The following is an 18,560-nucleotide window of genomic DNA, read 5'->3' on the forward strand; positions in this document are numbered from 1 at the left end:
GGCATTCAAGGAGCCAGGACCTTTTCTCCCTACACTGTCCATTGAGTTGTCCTCAAAACCAATATACATCCTGCTATATCTCCCACATGGAAAGTGCCAGGAGGGAGAAGTGGGGATTATGTTTAGACTTTCTCGGAACTGCTTCAAATCAACTAGATATCTTTGTGCTGTAAGTTTCCCAACAGCCAAACGCAAAAGCAGCAAACATCTCACTGTACGTCCCACATTGAAAGTGCCAAGAGAGAGCTTGCTCTCCCTGTCTTTGAGTACTGTTTTCACTGTCCCGGTTAACTCTTTGCTAACGTTCTCTTCAGAGCCGCAGTGAAACCAGGAACCACGTGGAGAAGGCACCCACACTGAAAGTGCCTGGAGGGAACATTGGGGCTTCTTCTCAGTGTCTCTGACATAGGGTTTCACTGTCCCGGGAAAGTCTCTGCTAACACCGTGCAGAGCGCTGTGCCCAATGTACAGAAACGTCTTGCGGTATCTCCTACAGGGAAAGTGCCAGGAGGGAATTGTGGAGCTTGTTCTCAGTGTCTCTGAGAATTGCTCTGATTATCTGTGTGACCTCTTTGCTAAGACTCTCCAGAGAGCCGTCCTCAAAACAAACACACATCTTGACATATCTCCCACATTGATCGCAGTGTCTCCAGAAACGGCATTCAAGGAGCCAGGACCTTTTCTCCCTACACTGTCCATTGAGTTGTCCTCAAAACCAATATACATCCTGCTATATCTCCCACATGGAAAGTGCCAGGAGGGAGAAGTGGGGATTATGTTTAGACTTTCTCGGAACTGCTTCAAATCAACTAGATATCTTTGTGCTGTAAATCTCCCAACAGCCAAACGCAAAAGCAGCAAACATCTCGCTGTATGTCCCACATCCAAAGTGCCAAGAGAGACCTTGCTCTCCCTGTCTTTGAGTACTGTTTTCACTGTCCCGGTTACCTCTTTGCTAACGTTCTCTTCAGAGCCGCAGTGAAACCAGGAACCACGTGGAGAAGGCACCCACACTGAAAGTGCCTGGAGGGAACATTGGGGCTTCTTCTCAGTGTCTCTGACATAGGGTTTCACTGTCCCGGGAAAGTCTCTGCTAACACCGTGCAGAGCGCTGTGCCCAATGTACAGAAACGTCTTGCGGTATCTCCTACAGGGAAAGTGCCAGGAGGGAATTGTGGAGCTTGTTCTCAGTGTCTCTGAGAATTGCTCTGATTATCTGTGTGACCTCTTTGCTAAGACTCTCCAGAGAGCCGTCCTCAAAACAAACACACATCTTGACATATCTCCCACATTGATCGCAGTGTCTCCAGAAACGGCATTCAAGGAGCCAGGACCTTTTCTCCCTACACTGTCCATTGAGTTGTCCTCAAAACCAATATACATCCTGCTATATCTCCCACATGGAAAGTGCCAGGAGGGAGAAGTGGGGATTATGTTTAGACTTTCTCGGAACTGCTTCAAATCAACTAGATATCTTTGTGCTGTAAATCTCCCAACAGCCAAACGCAAAAGCAGCAAACATCTCGCTGTATGTCCCACATCCAAAGTGCCAAGAGAGAGCTTGGTCTCCCTGTCTTTGAGTACTGTTTTCACTGTCCCGGTTACCTCTTTGCTAACGTTCTCTTCAGAGCCGCAGTGAAACCAGGAACCACGTGGAGAAGGCACCCACACTGAAAGTGCCTGGAGGGAACATTGGGGCTTCTTCTCAGTGTCTCTGACATAGGGTTTCACTGTCCCGGGAAAGTCTCTGCTAACACCGTGCAGAGCGCTGTGCCCAATGTACAGAAACGTCTTGCGGTATCTCCTACAGGGAAAGTGCCAGGAGGGAATTGTGGAGCTTGTTCTCAGTGTCTCTGAGAATTGCTCTGATTATCTGTGTGACCTCTTTGCTAAGACTCTCCAGAGAGCCGTCCTCAAAACAAACACACATCTTGACATATCTCCCACATTGATCGCAGTGTCTCCAGAAACGGCATTCAAGGAGCCAGGACCTTTTCTCCCTACACTGTCCATTGAGTTGTCCTCAAAACCAGTATACATCCTGCTATATCTCCCACATGGAAAGTGCCAGGAGGGAGAAGTGGGGATTATGTTTAGACTTTCTCGGAACTGCTTCAAATCAACTAGATATCTTTGTGCTGTAAATCTCCCAACAGCCAAACGCAAAAGCAGCAAACATCTCGCTGTATGTCCCACATCCAAAGTGCCAAGAGAGACCTTGCTCTCCCTGTCTTTGAGTACTGTTTTCACTGTCCCGGTTACCTCTTTGCTAACGTTCTCTTCAGAGCCGCAGTGAAACCAGGAACCACGTGGAGAAGGCACCCACACTGAAAGTGCCTGGAGGGAACATTGAGGCTTCTTCTCAGTGTCTCTGACATAGGGTTTCACTGTCCCGGGAAAGTCTCTGCTAACACCGTGCAGAGCGCTGTGCCCAATGTACAGAAACGTCTTGCGGTATCTCGTACAGGGAAAGTGCCAGGAGGGAATTGTGGAGCTTGTTCTCAGTGTCTCTGAGAATTGCTCTGATTATCTGTGTGACCTCTTTGCTAAGACTCTCCAGAGAGCCGTCCTCAAAACAAACACACATCTTGACATATCTCCCACATTGATCGCAGTGTCTCCAGAAACGGCATTCAAGGAGCCAGGACCTTTTCTCCCTACACTGTCCATTGAGTTGTCCTCAAAACCAATATACATCCTGCTATATCTCCCACATGGAAAGTGCCAGGAGGGAGAAGTGGGGATTATGTTTAGACTTTCTCGGAACTGCTTCAAATCAACTAGATATCTTTGTGCTGTAAATCTCCCAACAGCCAAACGCAAAAGCAGCAAACATCTCGCTGTATGTCCCACATCCAAAGTGCCAAGAGAGAGCTTGCTCTCCCTGTCTTTGAGTACTGTTTTCACTGTCCCGGTTACCTCTTTGCTAACGTTCTCTTCAGAGCCGCAGTGAAACCAGGAACCACGTGGAGAAGGCACCCACACTGAAAGTGCCTGGAGGGAACATTGGGGCTTGTTCTCAGTGTCTCTGACATAGGGTTTCACTGTCCCGGGAAAGTCTCTGCTAACACCGTGCAGAGCGCTGTGCCCAATATACAGAAACGTCTTGCGGTATCTCCTACAGGGAAAGTGCCAGGAGGGAATTGTGGAGCTTGTTCTCAGTGTCTCTGAGAATTGCTCTGATTATCTGTGTGACCTCTTTGCTAAGACTCTCCAGAGAGCCGTCCTCAAAACAAACACACATCTTGACATATCTCCCACATTGATCGCAGTGTCTCCAGAAACGGCATTCAAGGAGCCAGGACCTTTTCTCCCTACACTGTCCATTGAGTTGTCCTCAAAACCAATATACATCCTGCTATATCTCCCACATGGAAAGTGCCAGGAGGGAGAAGTGGGGATTATGTTTAGACTTTCTCAGAACTGCTTCAAATCAACTAGATATCTTTGTGCTGTAAATCTCCCAACAGCCAAACGCAAAAGCAGCAAACATCTCGCTGTATGTCCCACATCCAAAGTGCCAAGAGAGAGCTTGCTCTCCCTGTCTTTGAGTACTGTTTTCACTGTCCCGGTTACCTCTTTGCTAACGTTCTCTTCAGAGCCGCAGTGAAACCAGGAACCACGTGGAGAAGGCACCCACACTGAAAGTGCCTGGAGGGAACATTGGGGCTTCTTCTCAGTGTCTCTGACATAGGGTTTCACTGTCCCGGGAAAGTCTCTGCTAACACCGTGCAGAGCGCTGTGCCCAATGTACAGAAACGTCTTGCGGTATCTCCTACAGGGAAAGTGCCAGGAGGGAATTGTCGAGCTTGTTCTCAGTGTCTCTGAGAATTGCTCTGATTATCTGTGTGACCTCTTTGCTAAGACTCTCCAGAGAGCCGTCCTCAAAACAAACACACATCTTGACATATCTCCCACATTGATCGCAGTGTCTCCAGAAACGGCATTCAAGGAGCCAGGACCTTTTCTCCCTACACTGTCCATTGAGTTGTCCTCAAAACCAATATACATCCTGCTATATCTCCCACATGGAAAGTGCCAGGAGGGAGAAGTGGGGATTATGTTTAGACTTTCTCGGAACTGCTTCAAATCAACTAGATATCTTTGTGCTGTAAATCTCCCAACAGCCAAACGCAAAAGCAGCAAACATCTCGCTGTATGTCCCACATCCAAAGTGCCAAGAGAGAGCTTGCTCTCCCTGTCTTTGAGTACTGTTTTCACTGTCCCGGTTACCTCTTTGCTAACGTTCTCTTGAGAGCCGCAGTGAAACCAGGAACCACGTGGAGAAGGCACCCACACTGAAAGTACCTGGAGGGAACATTGGGGCTTCTTCTCAGTGTCTCTGACATAGGGTTTCACTGTCCCGGGAAAGTCTCTGCTAACACCGTGCAGAGCGCTGTGCCCAATGTACAGAAACGTCTTGCGGTATCTCCTACAGGGAAAGTGCCAGGAGGGAATTGTGGAGCTTGTTCTCAGTGTCTCTGAGAATTGCTCTGATTATCTGTGTGACCTCTTTGCTAAGACTCTCCAGAGAGCCGTCCTCAAAACAAACACACATCTTGACATATCTCCCACATTGATCGCAGTGTCTCCAGAAACGGCATTCAAGGAGCCAGGACCTTTTCTCCCTACACTGTCCATTGAGTTGTCCTCAAAACCAATATACATCCTGCTATATCTCCCACATGGAAAGTGCCAGGAGGGAGAAGTGGGGATTATGTTTAGACTTTCTCGGAACTGCTTCAAATCAACTAGATATCTTTGTGCTGTAAATCTCCCAACAGCCAAACGCAAAAGCAGCAAACATCTCGCTGTATGTCCCACATCCAAAGTGCCAAGAGAGACCTTGCTCTCCCTGTCTTTGAGTACTGTTTTCACTGTCCCGGTTACCTCTTTGCTAACGTTCTCTTCAGAGCCGCAGTGAAACCAGGAACCACGTGGAGAAGGCACCCACACTGAAAGTGCCTGGAGGGAACATTGAGGCTTCTTCTCAGTGTCTCTGACATAGGGTTTCACTGTCCCGGGAAAGTCTCTGCTAACACCGTGCAGAGCGCTGTGCCCAATGTACAGAAACGTCTTGCGGTATCTCGTACAGGGAAAGTGCCAGGAGGGAATTGTGGAGCTTGTTCTCAGTGTCTCTGAGAATTGCTCTGATTATCTGTGTGACCTCTTTGCTAAGACTCTCCAGAGAGCCGTCCTCAAAACAAACACACATCTTGACATATCTCCCACATTGATCGCAGTGTCTCCAGAAACGGCATTCAAGGAGCCAGGACCTTTTCTCCCTACACTGTCCATTGAGTTGTCCTCAAAACCAATATACATCCTGCTATATCTCCCACATGGAAAGTGCCAGGAGGGAGAAGTGGGGATTATGTTTAGACTTTCTCGGAACTGCTTCAAATCAACTAGATATCTTTGTGCTGTAAATCTCCCAACAGCCAAACGCAAAAGCAGCAAACATCTCGCTGTATGTCCCACATCCAAAGTGCCAAGAGAGAGCTTGCTCTCCCTGTCTTTGAGTACTGTTTTCACTGTCCCGGTTACCTCTTTGCTAACGTTCTCTTCAGAGCCGCAGTGAAACCAGGAACCACGTGGAGAAGGCACCCACACTGAAAGTGCCTGGAGGGAACATTGGGGCTTCTTCTCAGTGTCTCTGACATAGGGTTTCACTGTCCCGGGAAAGTCTCTGCTAACACCGTGCAGAGCGCTGTGCCCAATGTACAGAAACGTCTTGCGGTATCTCCTACAGGGAAAGTGCCAGGAGGGAATTGTCGAGCTTGTTCTCAGTGTCTCTGAGAATTGCTCTGATTATCTGTGTGACCTCTTTGCTAAGACTCTCCAGAGAGCCGTCCTCAAAACAAACACACATCTTGACATATCTCCCACATTGATCGCAGTGTCTCCAGAAACGGCATTCAAGGAGCCAGGACCTTTTCTCCCTACACTGTCCATTGAGTTGTCCTCAAAACCAATATACATCCTGCTATATCTCCCACATGGAAAGTGCCAGGAGGGAGAAGTGGGGATTATGTTTAGACTTTCTCGGAACTGCTTCAAATCAACTAGATATCTTTGTGCTGTAAATCTCCCAACAGCCAAACGCAAAAGCAGCAAACATCTCGCTGTATGTCCCACATCCAAAGTGCCAAGAGAGAGCTTGCTCTCCCTGTCTTTGAGTACTGTTTTCACTGTCCCGGTTACCTCTTTGCTAACGTTCTCTTCAGAGCCGCAGTGAAACCAGGAACCACGTGGAGAAGGCACCCACACTGAAAGTACCTGGAGGGAACATTGGGGCTTCTTCTCAGTGTCTCTGACATAGGGTTTCACTGTCCCGGGAAAGTCTCTGCTAACACCGTGCAGAGCGCTGTGCCCAATGTACAGAAACGTCTTGCGGTATCTCCTACAGGGAAAGTGCCAGGAGGGAATTGTGGAGCTTGTTCTCAGTGTCTCTGAGAATTGCTCTGATTATCTGTGTGACCTCTTTGCTAAGACTCTCCAGAGAGCCGTCCTCAAAACAAACACACATCTTGACATATCTCCCACATTGATCGCAGTGTCTCCAGAAACGGCATTCAAGGAGCCAGGACCTTTTCTCCCTACACTGTCCATTGAGTTGTCCTCAAAACCAATATACATCCTGCTATATCTCCCACATGGAAAGTGCCAGGAGGGAGAAGTGGGGATTATGTTTAGACTTTCTCGGAACTGCTTCAAATCAACTAGATATCTTTGTGCTGTAAATCTCCCAACAGCCAAACGCAAAAGCAGCAAACATCTCGCTGTATGTCCCACATCCAAAGTGCCAAGAGAGACCTTGCTCTCCCTGTCTTTGAGTACTGTTTTCACTGTCCCGGTTACCTCTTTGCTAACGTTCTCTTCAGAGCCGCAGTGAAACCAGGAACCACGTGGAGAAGGCACCCACACTGAAAGTGCCTGGAGGGAACATTGAGGCTTCTTCTCAGTGTCTCTGACATAGGGTTTCACTGTCCCGGGAAAGTCTCTGCTAACACCGTGCAGAGCGCTGTGCCCAATGTACAGAAACGTCTTGCGGTATCTCGTACAGGGAAAGTGCCAGGAGGGAATTGTGGAGCTTGTTCTCAGTGTCTCTGAGAATTGCTCTGATTATCTGTGTGACCTCTTTGCTAAGACTCTCCAGAGAGCCGTCCTCAAAACAAACACACATCTTGACATATCTCCCACATTGATCGCAGTGTCTCCAGAAACGGCATTCAAGGAGCCAGGACCTTTTCTCCCTACACTGTCCATTGAGTTGTCCTCAAAACCAATATACATCCTGCTATATCTCCCACATGGAAAGTGCCAGGAGGGAGAAGTGGGGATTATGTTTAGACTTTCTCGGAACTGCTTCAAATCAACTAGATATCTTTGTGCTGTAAATCTCCCAACAGCCAAACGCAAAAGCAGCAAACATCTCGCTGTATGTCCCACATCCAAAGTGCCAAGAGAGAGCTTGCTCTCCCTGTCTTTGAGTACTGTTTTCACTGTCCCGGTTACCTCTTTGCTAACGTTCTCTTCAGAGCCGCAGTGAAACCAGGAACCACGTGGAGAAGGCACCCACACTGAAAGTGCCTGGAGGGAACATTGGGGCTTCTTCTCAGTGTCTCTGACATAGGGTTTCACTGTCCCGGGAAAGTCTCTGCTAACACCGTGCAGAGCGCTGTGCCCAATGTACAGAAACGTCTTGCGGTATCTCCTACAGGGAAAGTGCCAGGAGGGAATTGTGGAGCTTGTTCTCAGTGTCTCTGAGAATTGCTCTGATTATCTGTGTGACCTCTTTGCTAAGACTCTCCAGAGAGCCGTCCTCAAAACAAACACACATCTTGACATATCTCCCACATTGATCGCAGTGTCTCCAGAAACGGCATTCAAGGAGCCAGGACCTTTTCTCCCTACACTGTCCATTGAGTTGTCCTCAAAACCAATATACATCCTGCTATATCTCCCACATGGAAAGTGCCAGGAGGGAGAAGTGGGGATTATGTTTAGACTTTCTCGGAACTGCTTCAAATCAACTAGATATCTTTGTGCTGTAAATCTCCCAACAGCCAAACGCAAAAGCAGCAAACATCTCGCTGTATGTCCCACATCCAAAGTGCCAAGAGAGAGCTTGCTCTCCCTGTCTTTGAGTACTGTTTTCACTGTCCCGGTTACCTCTTTGCTAACGTTCTCTTCAGAGCCGCAGTGAAACCAGGAACCACGTGGAGAAGGCACCCACACTGAAAGTGCCTGGAGGGAACATTGGGGCTTCTTCTCAGTGTCTCTGACATAGGGTTTCACTGTCCCGGGAAAGTCTCTGCTAACACCGTGCAGAGCGCTGTGCCCAATGTACAGAAACGTCTTGCGGTATCTCCTACAGGGAAAGTGCCAGGAGGGAATTGTGGAGCTTGTTCTCAGTGTCTCTGAGAATTGCTCTGATTATCTGTGTGACCTCTTTGCTAAGACTCTCCAGAGAGCCGTCCTCAAAACAAACACACATCTTGACATATCTCCCACATTGATCGCAGTGTCTCCAGAAACGGCATTCAAGGAGCCAGGACCTTTTCTCCCTACACTGTCCATTGAGTTGTCCTCAAAACCAATATACATCCTGCTATATCTCCCACATGGAAAGTGCCAGGAGGGAGAAGTGGGGATTATGTTTAGACTTTCTCGGAACTGCTTCAAATCAACTAGATATCTTTGTGCTGTAAATCTCCCAACAGCCAAACGCAAAAGCAGCAAACATCTCGCTGTATGTCCCACATCCAAAGTGCCAAGAGAGAGCTTGCTCTCCCTGTCTTTGAGTACTGTTTTCACTGTCCCGGTTACCTCTTTGCTAACGTTCTCTTCAGAGCCGCAGTGAAACCAGGAACCACGTGGAGAAGGCACCCACACTGAAAGTGCCTGGAGGGAACATTGGGGCTTCTTCTCAGTGTCTCTGACATAGGGTTTCACTGTCCCGGGAAAGTCTCTGCTAACACCGTGCAGAGCGCTGTGCCCAATGTACAGAAACGTCTTGCGGTATCTCCTACAGGGAAAGTGCCAGGAGGGAATTGTGGAGCTTGTTCTCAGTGTCTCTGAGAATTGCTCTGATTATCTGTGTGACCTCTTTGCTAAGACTCTCCAGAGAGCCGTCCTCAAAACAAACACACATCTTGACATATCTCCCACATTGATCGCAGTGTCTCCAGAAACGGCATTCAAGGAGCCAGGACCTTTTCTCCCTACACTGTCCATTGAGTTGTCCTCAAAACCAATATACATCCTGCTATATCTCCCACATGGAAAGTGCCAGGAGGGAGAAGTGGGGATTATGTTTAGACTTTCTCGGAACTGCTTCAAATCAACTAGATATCTTTGTGCTGTAAATCTCCCAACAGCCAAACGCAAAAGCAGCAAACATCTCGCTGTATGTCCCACATCCAAAGTGCCAAGAGAGAGCTTGCTCTCCCTGTCTTTGAGTACTGTTTTCACTGTCCCGGTTACCTCTTTGCTAACGTTCTCTTCAGAGCCGCAGTGAAACCAGGAACCACGTGGAGAAGGCACCCACACTGAAAGTGCCTGGAGGGAACATTGGGGCTTCTTCTCAGTGTCTCTGACATAGGGTTTCACTGTCCCGGGAAAGTCTCTGCTAACACCGTGCAGAGCGCTGTGCCCAATGTACAGAAACGTCTTGCGGTATCTCCTACAGGGAAAGTGCCAGGAGGGAATTGTGGAGCTTGTTCTCAGTGTCTCTGAGAATTGCTCTGATTATCTGTGTGACCTCTTTGCTAAGACTCTCCAGAGAGCCGTCCTCAAAACAAACACACATCTTGACATATCTCCCACATTGATCGCAGTGTCTCCAGAAACGGCATTCAAGGAGCCAGGACCTTTTCTCCCTACACTGTCCATTGAGTTGTCCTCAAAACCAATATACATCCTGCTATATCTCCCACATGGAAAGTGCCAGGAGGGAGAAGTGGGGATTATGTTTAGACTTTCTCGGAACTGCTTCAAATCAACTAGATATCTTTGTGCTGTAAATCTCCCAACAGCCAAACGCAAAAGCAGCAAACATCTCGCTGTATGTCCCACATCCAAAGTGCCAAGAGAGACCTTGCTCTCCCTGTCTTTGAGTACTGTTTTCACTGTCCCGGTTACCTCTTTGCTAACGTTCTCTTCAGAGCCGCAGTGAAACCAGGAACCACGTGGAGAAGGCACCCACACTGAAAGTGCCTGGAGGGAACATTGGGGCTTCTTCTCAGTGTCTCTGACATAGGGTTTCACTGTCCCGGGAAAGTCTCTGCTAACACCGTGCAGAGCGCTGTGCCCAATGTACAGAAACGTCTTGCGGTATCTCGTACAGGGAAAGTGCCAGGAGGGAATTGTGGAGCTTGTTCTCAGTGTCTCTGAGAATTGCTCTGATTATCTGTGTGACCTCTTTGCTAAGACTCTCCAGAGAGCCGTCCTCAAAACAAACACACATCTTGACATATCTCCCACATTGATCGCAGTGTCTCCAGAAACGGCATTCAAGGAGCCAGGACCTTTTCTCCCTACACTGTCCATTGAGTTGTCCTCAAAACCAATATACATCCTGCTATATCTCCCACATGGAAAGTGCCAGGAGGGAGAAGTGGGGATTATGTTTAGACTTTCTCGGAACTGCTTCAAATCAACTAGATATCTTTGTGCTGTAAATCTCCCAACAGCCAAACGCAAAAGCAGCAAACATCTCGCTGTATGTCCCACATCCAAAGTGCCAAGAGAGAGCTTGCTCTCCCTGTCTTTGAGTACTGTTTTCACTGTCCCGGTTACCTCTTTGCTAACGTTCTCTTCAGAGCCGCAGTGAAACCAGGAACCACGTGGAGAAGGCACCCACACTGAAAGTGCCTGGAGGGAACATTGGGGCTTCTTCTCAGTGTCTCTGACATAGGGTTTCACTGTCCCGGGAAAGTCTCTGCTAACACCGTGCAGAGCGCTGTGCCCAATGTACAGAAACGTCTTGCGGTATCTCCTACAGGGAAAGTGCCAGGAGGGAATTGTGGAGCTTGTTCTCAGTGTCTCTGAGAATTGCTCTGATTATCTGTGTGACCTCTTTGCTAAGACTCTCCAGAGAGCCGTCCTCAAAACAAACACACATCTTGACATATCTCCCACATTGATCGCAGTGTCTCCAGAAACGGCATTCAAGGAGCCAGGACCTTTTCTCCCTACACTGTCCATTGAGTTGTCCTCAAAACCAATATACATCCTGCTATATCTCCCACATGGAAAGTGCCAGGAGGGAGAAGTGGGGATTATGTTTAGACTTTCTCGGAACTGCTTCAAATCAACTAGATATCTTTGTGCTGTAAATCTCCCAACAGCCAAACGCAAAAGCAGCAAACATCTCGCTGTATGTCCCACATCCAAAGTGCCAAGAGAGACCTTGCTCTCCCTGTCTTTGAGTACTGTTTTCACTGTCCCGGTTACCTCTTTGCTAACGTTCTCTTCAGAGCCGCAGTGAAACCAGGAACCACGTGGAGAAGGCACCCACACTGAAAGTGCCTGGAGGGAACATTGGGGCTTCTTCTCAGTGTCTCTGACATAGGGTTTCACTGTCCCGGGAAAGTCTCTGCTAACACCGTGCAGAGCGCTGTGCCCAATGTACAGAAACGTCTTGCGGTATCTCGTACAGGGAAAGTGCCAGGAGGGAATTGTGGAGCTTGTTCTCAGTGTCTCTGAGAATTGCTCTGATTATCTGTGTGACCTCTTTGCTAAGACTCTCCAGAGAGCCGTCCTCAAAACAAACACACATCTTGACATATCTCCCACATTGATCGCAGTGTCTCCAGAAACGGCATTCAAGGAGCCAGGACCTTTTCTCCCTACACTGTCCATTGAGTTGTCCTCAAAACCAATATACATCCTGCTATATCTCCCACATGGAAAGTGCCAGGAGGGAGAAGTGGGGATTATGTTTAGACTTTCTCGGAACTGCTTCAAATCAACTAGATATCTTTGTGCTGTAAATCTCCCAACAGCCAAACGCAAAAGCAGCAAACATCTCGCTGTATGTCCCACATCCAAAGTGCCAAGAGAGAGCTTGCTCTCCCTGTCTTTGAGTACTGTTTTCACTGTCCCGGTTACCTCTTTGCTAACGTTCTCTTCAGAGCCGCAGTGAAACCAGGAACCACGTGGAGAAGGCACCCACACTGAAAGTGCCTGGAGGGAACATTGGGGCTTCTTCTCAGTGTCTCTGACATAGGGTTTCACTGTCCCGGGAAAGTCTCTGCTAACACCGTGCAGAGCGCTGTGCCCAATGTACAGAAACGTCTTGCGGTATCTCCTACAGGGAAAGTGCCAGGAGGGAATTGTGGAGCTTGTTCTCAGTGTCTCTGAGAATTGCTCTGATTATCTGTGTGACCTCTTTGCTAAGACTCTCCAGAGAGCCGTCCTCAAAACAAACACACATCTTGACATATCTCCCACATTGATCGCAGTGTCTCCAGAAACGGCATTCAAGGAGCCAGGACCTTTTCTCCCTACACTGTCCATTGAGTTGTCCTCAAAACCAATATACATCCTGCTATATCTCCCACATGGAAAGTGCCAGGAGGGAGAAGTGGGGATTATGTTTAGACTTTCTCGGAACTGCTTCAAATCAACTAGATATCTTTGTGCTGTAAATCTCCCAACAGCCAAACGCAAAAGCAGCAAACATCTCGCTGTATGTCCCACATCCAAAGTGCCAAGAGAGAGCTTGCTCTCCCTGTCTTTGAGTACTGTTTTCACTGTCCCGGTTACCTCTTTGCTAACGTTCTCTTCAGAGCCGCAGTGAAACCAGGAACCACGTGGAGAAGGCACCCACACTGAAAGTGCCTGGAGGGAACATTGGGGCTTCTTCTCAGTGTCTCTGACATAGGGTTTCACTGTCCCGGGAAAGTCTCTGCTAACACCGTGCAGAGCGCTGTGCCCAATGTACAGAAACGTCTTGCGGTATCTCCTACAGGGAAAGTGCCAGGAGGGAATTGTGGAGCTTGTTCTCAGTGTCTCTGAGAATTGCTCTGATTATCTGTGTGACCTCTTTGCTAAGACTCTCCAGAGAGCCGTCCTCAAAACAAACACACATCTTGACATATCTCCCACATTGATCGCAGTGTCTCCAGAAACGGCATTCAAGGAGCCAGGACCTTTTCTCCCTACACTGTCCATTGAGTTGTCCTCAAAACCAATATACATCCTGCTATATCTCCCACATGGAAAGTGCCAGGAGGGAGAAGTGGGGATTATGTTTAGACTTTCTCGGAACTGCTTCAAATCAACTAGATATCTTTGTGCTGTAAATCTCCCAACAGCCAAACGCAAAAGCAGCAAACATCTCGCTGTATGTCCCACATCCAAAGTGCCAAGAGAGACCTTGCTCTCCCTGTCTTTGAGTACTGTTTTCACTGTCCCGGTTACCTCTTTGCTAACGTTCTCTTCAGAGCCGCAGTGAAACCAGGAACCACGTGGAGAAGGCACCCACACTGAAAGTGCCTGGAGGGAACATTGGGGCTTCTTCTCAGTGTCTCTGACATAGGGTTTCACTGTCCCGGGAAAGTCTCTGCTAACACCGTGCAGAGCGCTGTGCCCAATGTACAGAAACGTCTTGCGGTATCTCCTACAGGGAAAGTGCCAGGAGGGAATTGTGGAGCTTGTTCTCAGTGTCTCTGAGAATTGCTCTGATTATCCCTGTGACCTCTTTGCTAAGACTCTCCAGAGAGCCGTCCTCAAAACAAACACACATCTTGACATATCTCCCACATTGATCGCAGTGTCTCCAGAAACGGCATTCAAGGAGCCAGGACCTTTTCTCCCTACACTGTCCATTGAGTTGTCCTCAAAACCAATATACATCCTGCTATATCTCCCACATGGAAAGTGCCAGGAGGGAGAAGTGGGGATTATGTTTAGACTTTCTCGGAACTGCTTCAAATCAACTAGATATCTTTGTGCTGTAAATCTCCCAACAGCCAAACGCAAAAGCAGCAAACATCTCGCTGTATGTCCCACATCCAAAGTGCCAAGAGAGAGCTTGCTCTCCCTGTCTTTGAGTACTGTTTTCACTGTCCCGGTTACCTCTTTGCTAACGTTCTCTTCAGAGCCGCAGTGAAACCAGGAACCACGTGGAGAAGGCACCCACACTGAAAGTGCCTGGAGGGAACATTGGGGCTTCTTCTCAGTGTCTCTGACATAGGGTTTCACTGTCCCGGGAAAGTCTCTGCTAACACCGTGCAGAGCGCTGTGCCCAATGTACAGAAACGTCTTGCGGTATCTCCTACAGGGAAAGTGCCAGGAGGGAATTGTGGAGCTTGTTCTCAGTGTCTCTGAGAATTGCTCTGATTATCTGTGTGACCTCTTTGCTAAGACTCTCCAGAGAGCCGTCCTCAAAACAAACACACATCTTGACATATCTCCCACATTGATCGCAGTGTCTCCAGAAACGGCATTCAAGGAGCCAGGACCTTTTCTCCCTACACTGTCCATTGAGTTGTCCTCAAAACCAATATACATCCTGCTATATCTCCCACATGGAAAGTGCCAGGAGGGAGAAGTGGGGATTATGTTTAGACTTTCTCGGAACTGCTTCAAATCAACTAGATATCTTTGTGCTGTAAATCTCCCAACAGCCAAACGCAAAAGCAGCAAACATCTCGCTGTATGTCCCACATCCAAAGTGCCAAGAGAGAGCTTGCTCTCCCTGTCTTTGAGTACTGTTTTCACTGTCCCGGTTACCTCTTTGCTAACGTTCTCTTCAGAGCCGCAGTGAAACCAGGAACCACGTGGAGAAGGCACCCACACTGAAAGTGCCTGGAGGGAACATTGAGGCTTCTTCTCAGTGTCTCTGACATAGGGTTTCACTGTCCCGGGAAAGTCTCTGCTAACACCGTGCAGAGCGCTGTGCCCAATGTACAGAAACGTCTTGCGGTATCTCGTACAGGGAAAGTGCCAGGAGGGAATTGTGGAGCTTGTTCTCAGTGTCTCTGAGAATTGCTCTGATTATCTGTGTGACCTCTTTGCTAAGACTCTCCAGAGAGCCGTCCTCAAAACAAACACACATCTTGACATATCTCCCACATTGATCGCAGTGTCTCCAGAAACGGCATTCAAGGAGCCAGGACCTTTTCTCCCTACACTGTCCATTGAGTTGTCCTCAAAACCAATATACATCCTGCTATATCTCCCACATGGAAAGTGCCAGGAGGGAGAAGTGGGGATTATGTTTAGACTTTCTCGGAACTGCTTCAAATCAACTAGATATCTTTGTGCTGTAAATCTCCCAACAGCCAAACGCAAAAGCAGCAAACATCTCGCTGTATGTCCCACATCCAAAGTGCCAAGAGAGAGCTTGCTCTCCCTGTCTTTGAGTACTGTTTTCACTGTCCCGGTTACCTCTTTGCTAACGTTCTCTTCAGAGCCGCAGTGAAACCAGGAACCACGTGGAGAAGGCACCCACACTGAAAGTGCCTGGAGGGAACATTGGGGCTTCTTCTCAGTGTCTCTGACATAGGGTTTCACTGTCCCGGGAAAGTCTCTGCTAACACCGTGCAGAGCGCTGTGCCCAATGTACAGAAACGTCTTGCGGTATCTCCTACAGGGAAAGTGCCAGGAGGGAATTGTGGAGCTTGTTCTCAGTGTCTCTGAGAATTGCTCTGATTATCCCTGTGACCTCTTTGCTAAGACTCTCCAGAGAGCCGTCCTCAAAACAAACACACATCTTGACATATCTCCCACATTGATCGCAGTGTCTCCAGAAACGGCATTCAAGGAGCCAGGACCTTTTCTCCCTACACTGTCCATTGAGTTGTCCTCAAAACCAATATACATCCTGCTATATCTCCCACATGGAAAGTGCCAGGAGGGAGAAGTGGGGATTATGTTTAGACTTTCTCGGAACTGCTTCAAATCAACTAGATATCTTTGTGCTGTAAATCTCCCAACAGCCAAACGCAAAAGCAGCAAACATCTCGCTGTATGTCCCACATCCAAAGTGCCAAGAGAGACCTTGCTCTCCCTGTCTTTGAGTACTGTTTTCACTGTCCCGGTTACCTCTTTGCTAACGTTCTCTTCAGAGCCGCAGTGAAACCAGGAACCACGTGGAGAAGGCACCCACACTGAAAGTGCCTGGAGGGAACATTGGGGCTTCTTCTCAGTGTCTCTGACATAGGGTTTCACTGTCCCGGGAAAGTCTCTGCTAACACCGTGCAGAGCGCTGTGCCCAATGTACAGAAACGTCTTGCGGTATCTCCTACAGGGAAAGTGCCAGGAGGGAATTGTGGAGCTTGTTCTCAGTGTCTCTGAGAATTGCTCTGATTATCTGTGTGACCTCTTTGCTAAGACTCTCCAGAGAGCCGTCCTCAAAACAAACACACATCTTGACATATCTCCCACATTGATCGCAGTGTCTCCAGAAACGGCATTCAAGGAGCCAGGACCTTTTCTCCCTACACTGTCCATTGAGTTGTCCTCAAAACCAATATACATCCTGCTATATCTCCCACATGGAAAGTGCCAGGAGGGAGAAGTGGGGATTATGTTTAGACTTTCTCGGAACTGCTTCAAATCAACTAGATATCTTTGTGCTGTAAATCTCCCAACAGCCAAACGCAAAAGCAGCAAACATCTCGCTGTATGTCCCACATCCAAAGTGCCAAGAGAGAGCTTGCTCTCCCTGTCTTTGAGTACTGTTTTCACTGTCCCGGTTACCTCTTTGCTAACGTTCTCTTCAGAGCCGCAGTGAAACCAGGAACCACGTGGAGAAGGCACCCACACTGAAAGTGCCTGGAGGGAACATTGAGGCTTCTTCTCAGTGTCTCTGACACAGGGTTTCACTGTCCCGGGAAAGTCTCTGCTAACACCGTGCAGAGCGCTGTGCCCAATGTACAGAAACGTCTTGCGGTATCTTGTACAGGGAAAGTGCCAGGAGGGAATTGTGGAGCTTGTTCTCAGTGTCTCTGAGAATTGCTCTGATTATCTGTGTGACCTCTTTGCTAAGACTCTCCAGAGAGCCGTCCTCAAAACAAACACACATCTTGACATATCTCCCACATTGATCGCAGTGTCTCCAGAAACGGCATTCAAGGAGCCAGGACCTTTTCTCCCTACACTGTCCATTGAGTTGTCCTCAAAACCAATATACATCCTGCTATATCTCCCACATGGAAAGTGCCAGGAGGGAGAAGTGGGGATTATGTTTAGACTTTCTCGGAACTGCTTCAAATCAACTAGATATCTTTGTGCTGTAAATCTCCCAACAGCCAAACGCAAAAGCAGCAAACATCTCGCTGTATGTCCCACATCCAAAGTGCCAAGAGAGACCTTGCTCTCCCTGTCTTTGAGTACTGTTTTCACTGTCCCGGTTACCTCTTTGCTAACGTTCTCTTCAGAGCCGCAGTGAAACCAGGAACCACGTGGAGAAGGCACCCACACTGAAAGTGCCTGGAGGGAACATTGAGGCTTCTTCTCAGTGTCTCTGACATAGGGTTTCACTGTCCCGGGAAAGTCTCTGCTAACACCGTGCAGAGCGCTGTGCCCAATGTACAGAAACGTCTTGCGGTATCTCGTACAGGGAAAGTGCCAGGAGGGAATTGTGGAGCTTGTTCTCAGTGTCTCTGAGAATTGCTCTGATTATCTGTGTGACCTCTTTGCTAAGACTCTCCAGAGAGCCGTCCTCAAAACAAACACACATCTTGACATATCTCCCACATTGATCGCAGTGTCTCCAGAAACGGCATTCAAGGAGCCAGGACCTTTTCTCCCTACACTGTCCATTGAGTTGTCCTCAAAACCAATATACATCCTGCTATATCTCCCACATGGAAAGTGCCAGGAGGGAGAAGTGGGGATTATGTTTAGACTTTCTCGGAACTGCTTCAAATCAACTAGATATCTTTGTGCTGTAAATCTCCCAACAGCCAAACGCAAAAGCAGCAAACATCTCGCTGTATGTCCCACATCCAAAGTGCCAAGAGAGAGCTTGCTCTCCCTGTCTTTGAGTACTGTTTTCACTGTCCCGGTTACCTCTTTGCTAACGTTCTCTTCAGAGCCGCAGTGAAACCAGGAACCACGTGGAGAAGGCACCCACACTGAAAGTGCCTGGAGGGAACATTGGGGCTTCTTCTCAGTGTCTCTGACATAGGGTTTCACTGTCCCGGGAAAGTCTCTGCTAACACCGTGCAGAGCGCTGTGCCCAATGTACAGAAACGTCTTGCGGTATCTCCTACAGGGAAAGTGCCAGGAGGGAATTGTGGAGCTTGTTCTCAGTGTCTCTGAGAATTGCTCTGATTATCTGTGTGACCTCTTTGCTAAGACTCTCCAGAGAGCCGTCCTCAAAACAAACACACATCTTGACATATCTCCCACATTGATCGCAGTGTCTCCAGAAACGGCATTCAAGGAGCCAGGACCTTTTCTCCCTACACTGTCCATTGAGTTGTCCTCAAAACCAATATACATCCTGCTATATCTCCCACATGGAAAGTGCCAGGAGGGAGAAGTGGGGATTATGTTTAGACTTTCTCGGAACTGCTTCAAATCAACTAGATATCTTT

Source organism: Larus michahellis, unplaced genomic scaffold, assembly GCF_964199755.1.
Source record: "Larus michahellis unplaced genomic scaffold, bLarMic1.1 SCAFFOLD_51, whole genome shotgun sequence".
NCBI lineage: Eukaryota > Metazoa > Chordata > Aves > Charadriiformes > Laridae > Larus > Larus michahellis.